General features: G+C 35.1%; 1 long non-coding RNA gene across 3 annotated transcripts; it reads left to right on the forward strand.

Annotated features, from left to right (window-relative positions):
* The first annotated feature begins 1,145 nt into the window (after positions 1-1,145).
* LOC148305906 (uncharacterized) lies at positions 1,146-5,375 on the forward strand. 3 transcript variants are annotated; one of them, XR_015838099.1, is made up of 3 exons: positions 1,146-1,321; positions 2,437-3,235; positions 3,381-5,375. It is a non-coding gene; the product is annotated as an uncharacterized LOC148305906 (long non-coding RNA). The 3 variants fall into 3 exon arrangements; XR_015838100.1 differs by lacking the exon at positions 1,146-1,321 and adding an exon at positions 1,367-1,882; XR_015838101.1 differs by lacking the exon at positions 1,146-1,321 and adding an exon at positions 1,913-2,136.
* The last annotated feature ends 298 nt before the right edge of the window (positions 5,376-5,673 follow it).

The following is a 5,673-nucleotide window of genomic DNA, read 5'->3' on the forward strand; positions in this document are numbered from 1 at the left end:
CCGATATTGCAAAATGCCAGTATGCTAGCTAGATTTCAGTCACTTGGACGTTAGGTAATTAAAAAAAAATCATGAATCTTGGATTAAAGTTTTTATGTGAATTTTTAAAGCTTTATATTTTTTCTTGAATGTTTTTCACAGATACTTTGTGGCACATTTTATAAACTTTATAAAAATTAAATAACTTTGTTTAAACCACTTTTTATTGTTAGCACACATTAACCTACCGGCTTCGACAAGAACCTTGTCATCATCAGGGTTTATTAAATTCTAACTAACTAACTAACTAACTAACCATCACGCCACTTTTCCGCAGGGGTAGGCAGAGAGAATAGAGCGCCACACCACTCTGTCTTTGCAAACATTCTTCGCCTCTTCCACGTTCATGCATCTCCTCATACATACCCGCCGATTGTTACGACTCCTAACCTGACCACTTTCAAGTATTTGGCATACCTGATCGTGCCATGTTTTTCTCGGTCTTCCTCTGCTTCTTTTCCCGCTAACATTCGCCTCATAAATTTGTTTTACCGTTCTTTCCTCACTCATTCGTTCCACATGTCCAAACCATCTCAACACACCTTTCTTAATTTTATCGATAATGCTTATTCCTTCCTTATTTCACTATTCGTACATCTATCATACAAGGTTTTGTCGCACATTCTTCTGAGAGATCGCATTTCGAAAACATTAAAATACTCATAATTAATTACATTCCCTTACCAAAAACTTCCACACACTCCGTAAAAAATCCTAAATGTTATTTTTACTGTGCATTGCGTAGCAACCCCAAATAACAACTAAGAATGGAATCGTCCAAAAACAGTATGAAGCCGCGCGTGCATACGTCAATAATATTGTATATACCTACTGAATTCAAGTTTTGGATGATTCCATTCGTAGTTGTTATTTGGGGTTGCTACGCAATGCACACTAAAAATAACATTTAGGATTTTTTAAGGAGTGTGTGGAAGTTTTTGGTAAGGGAATGTAATTAATTATGAGTATTTTAATGTTTTAGAACTTAATAAACCCTGATGATGACAAGGTTTTTGTAGAAACCGGTAGGTTTAAGTGTACTAATAATAAAAAAAGTGGTTAAAACAAAGTATAAAATTAATATTTTTATTTTGTTTTCTCAAAAATTTATTTATTGTAAATCCATGGTTTTCATATTTGACGCTAAATTTCCGCTTCTAGCCACAAGCGACCGACGTAGGCTAAGCGCGACGTCACATTGAGCCACGAGTTTTAGGAGGAGTCATGTGTATAGCTATATATGTTAGTCTGTGCGAGCCTGTGGCGGGCTTGTTCCGCGTAGGTAATTATTGTAAAAATTGACATTTTAACGAAAAGTTAATAATAATAACGTTATATTTCATTAACGAAAACGATTGTTTTACCAGGACAATAAGTGGTCACGTTACAATCGAAATATTCTTCGTAAACGAGAAGAATTAATGCGTGGAGTGATAGCTGTCAAAATCTTCACTTTTTCAAGGCATAGACAATATAATATACAATATACGATTATGTAGAATAGTAAATGAGAAGACGATTTGTAAAAACGCTTTTACAGAGATTTTCGGAATTCTTTTGTGCTCTTAGTGATTGCATTAAAATTCTTGAATGTAATTTAAGTTTAAAATAAATTAAATGTTTATTAGAGGCTAATACAGCTAGACATAAGTAGTTTGAGATTAGAAGTTGACTTGCGGCGGCGTGCCAATTATTTCGCTAGATCCTTCTAAATACGGACTGTATAACATTGTTTTTTTTTCGTAATGCGTTTTCTGTTTTTCATCCCAGTAAATGGCCCTTGTTATGCCGAGAAGTATATTTCCTTCTGGACACTACCATCCTCCACTGCGTGTGTTACAAGGTATAAGGTGTTTATTCGTGCTTGTCCCTCGAGTAAGATATAATCTCAATCCAGAAAGGCTGAGTTGGTCATAATGCTTATTGGTCTTTTTGTCATTTTTTCTTAACCTTTCAGCTGTTAGAATCTTGCGCAGAAGTGATGCGCTGCTGGCTTTATTTGTAAACTTGGCTCTTAAAAGGATAGAAAACTGATTATATCGTACGGATGGTGAATGAATGGTTTGGGTTTAAATGAAGAAGATGGCATTTCAGTTAGTAAGTCTTACTCTACGAATATTTCATCTCAATCGTTTTCTATCGCCATGATAGTCTCTGTGGTTTAGTTGTAAAAGTAAATTGATAGAGCAAATTACGTTTACCGCTCTAGTGTAATGTTTAAAACGATATTAGGTGTTGTTTCTTTTTATTTCGAGAAATAAAAATACTTTGTGTTTTAATCCACTCACATTTGTTGTTTCTTTTCCCTAGCGCATACTAGAGGGAACGGATCACAGATAATATTTTGTTATAAAACAACTATGTATAGTACCATGTTTAAAGTAATTTTATTTACAGGACAAATTAATATGCTTGTCAAAACTCGACTAGAAGATTAAGAGAAAAAAGATGGAGCTCCTTTCAGCCCACGTCAAGGCTGATCCGGGAGATGTAGAAGGGGACACTCGTTTACATTCTGCTGGAGAAGGGGCACTGCTCGAGAGTAACTATAATTTACAACAATGTTATGTTGACTTGTCGTACACCGGGGCTATAAATCCAGAAGATCCTATTGCCAAAGAGGAACCAGAAAGTAATGATACTCTCCATACTGGGGAAAACATGAACGAAGAGTTCAAAAAGGACCCAGGATGTGATGAGACTCTTAGTACTGGGGAATACACTAGTAAGGAGGGATGGACCAGACCTAACCTACACCTGATTATAAAACCAGAAGGTCTAATTGTCAAAGAGGAACCAGAAAGGGATGATGGTCTCCATACTAGGGAATATATGAACGAAGAGTTAAAAAAAGAGCCAGGAAGTGATGAAACTTTTCGTACTGGGGAATACATTAGTAAGGAGCCAACCGTGCCATTGACCAGAGCTAATCTAAACCTGATTATAAAACCAGAAGGATCTATTATTAAAGCAGAACCAGGAAGTGATTATTCTATCCATTCCGGGGAAAACATTAACGAGGAGCTTAAAGAGGAGCCAGGAAGTGATAATATTCTCCGTACTGAAGGAAACATGACCGAGGAGCCAGCTGTGCCATGGACCAGACCTGTTTTACACTCAACTGACCTGGATATAGATCATCCTGACATTAAACAAGAGTGCGTCCAATCCACAAGCAGACTTGAAGCTAACTCTTGTAAGTAACGCTGTAAATTTACACTGTATCAAAATGTCGATAACACGATTGTTAATTCTGATTGGCAAGGCAGTCCGTCCTGCGCTTTAGTTCTGGACAAGGAGATGCTTTTTATTAATAACATTGGTTTTAATTTTGTTTTCAGATTTAGTTAGATCTACATATTTAGACAACACTAGTAAACCTCTTAACAACAGAAGGAAGAAATCACCGTGTGAAAACAGAAGAATTCTAGAGTTACAGAATACGTCAGTTTATGATACAAAGAAACAAGTCTCATGTTCAGAGTGTGATTTCAAATGTTCAGGTAAAGTGGCTTTAATGCAACATATGTTGACTCACAATGAAGAAAAAATATTCTCATGTGCAGAATGCGATTATAAATCTTCACGCAAACGGTTGTTAAGAAGACACGTTTTAAATCATACTGTGGAAAAACCATTCTCTTGTTCTGAGTGTGATTATAAGAGTTTATATAAAGGGAATTTGAAGGCACACATGTTTTCTCATACTGGGATTAAACCATTCTCTTGTTCAGAATGTGCTTATAAATGTTCGACTAAATCAAACTTGCAGGCTCACCTATTTACACATACTGAAAATAAACCATATTCTTGTTCAGAGTGTGATTATAAATGTTCACAAAAATATATCTTAAAGAGTCACATGTTTTCTCATACTGGGGATAAACCTTTTTCTTGCACAAAGTGTGATTACAAGTGTTCACATAAAGTGGCCTTAAAGGCACACATGTTTGCTCATACTGGAGAGAAACCATTCTCTTGTTCAGAGTGTGATTATAAATGCAGACATAAAAATCTTTTAAAGCGTCACATGTTTTCTCATTCTGGACAGAAACCGTTCTCTTGTTCAGAGTGTGATTATAAGTGTTCACAAAAACATCTTTTAAAGCATCACATGTTTTCTCATGCTGGAGAGAAGCCATACTCTTGTTCGGAATGTGATTATAAGTCCTCACATAAAATGACCTTAAAGATACACATGTTAACTCATACTGGAGAGAAACCAATTAATTGTTCACAGTGTGATTACAAGTGCTCACAAAAAAATCTTTTAAAGCGTCACATGTTTTCTCATATTGGGCAGAAACCATTCTCTTGTTCAGAGTGTGATTATAAAAGTTCACAAAGAATTGATTTAAGGCGTCACATGTTAACTCATTCTGGAGAGAAACCATTCTCTTGTTCAGAGTGTGATTATAAATGTTCGACCAAAGGAAACTTACGGAGTCACATGTTAACTCATACTAGAGAGAAACCATTTTCTTGTTCAAATTGTGATTATATATGTTCACGTAGATTGAGTTTAAAGCATCATATGTCAAAACACTGTGGTGAAAATCCGTTCTCTTGTTCAAAGTGTGATTTTAAATGTTCACTTAAAATGAACTTGAAGATACACATGTTAAGTCATATTGGGGATAAACCATTTTCTTGTTCAGAGTGTGATTATAAATGTTCACTTCAAAGTATTTTAAAGCGTCACATGTATTCTCATACTAAACAGAAACCATTATCTTGTTCAGAGTGTGATTATAAATGTTCACAAAAATATATTTTAAAGGCTCACATGTTCAGTCATATTGGGAACAAACCATTTCCTTGTTCAGAGTGTGATTATAAATGTTCACAAAAAAATCTTTTAATGCGTCACATGTTTACTCATACGGAGAAGAAACCATTCTCTTGTTCAGAGTGTGATTATAAATGTTCTGTGAGAAGTCATTTAAAGCGTCACATGTTAATTCACACTGGTGAGAAACCCTTCTCTTGTTCAGAGTGTGATTATAAGTGCTTACATAAAGTGACCTTAAAGGCACATATGTTTACTCATACTGGGGAGAAACCATTCTCTTGTTCAGAGTGTGATTATAAGTCCTTATATGAAGTGTGTTTAAAGGCACACATGTATTCTCATACTGGAGAGAAACCATTCTCTTGTGCAGAGTGTGATTATAAATGTTCACAAAAAAATATGTTAAAGCGTCACGTGCTTTTTCATTCTGGGCAGAAACCATTCTCTTGTTCAGAGTGTGACTATAAAAGTTCACTAAAAAGTGTTTTAAAGCGTCATATGTTAACTCATTCTGGAGAGAAACCATTCTCGTGTTCAGAGTGTGATTATAATTGTTCGACTAAAGCATACTTACGGAGTCATATGTTAACTCATACCGGAGAGAAACAATTTTCTTGTTCAAAGTGTGATTTTAAATGTTCACGTAGATGGAATTTAAAGCATCATATGTCAAAACATACTGCTGAAAACTCGTTCTGTTGTTCAATATGTGATTTTAAAAGTTCAGTTAAAATGATCTTTAAAAAACATATGCTTACTCATACTGGAAAGAAAACATTTTCCTGTTCACACTGTGGATTTGTATGTTCGCGGAAAGATAATTTAAAAGCACACACATTATC

This window comes from Brachycentrus maculatus, unplaced genomic scaffold (genome assembly GCF_059751285.1).
Source record: "Brachycentrus maculatus isolate JH-2025_06_01 unplaced genomic scaffold, ASM5975128v1 h1tg000259l, whole genome shotgun sequence".
In the NCBI taxonomy this organism is placed as follows: Eukaryota; Metazoa; Arthropoda; class Insecta; order Trichoptera; family Brachycentridae; genus Brachycentrus; species Brachycentrus maculatus.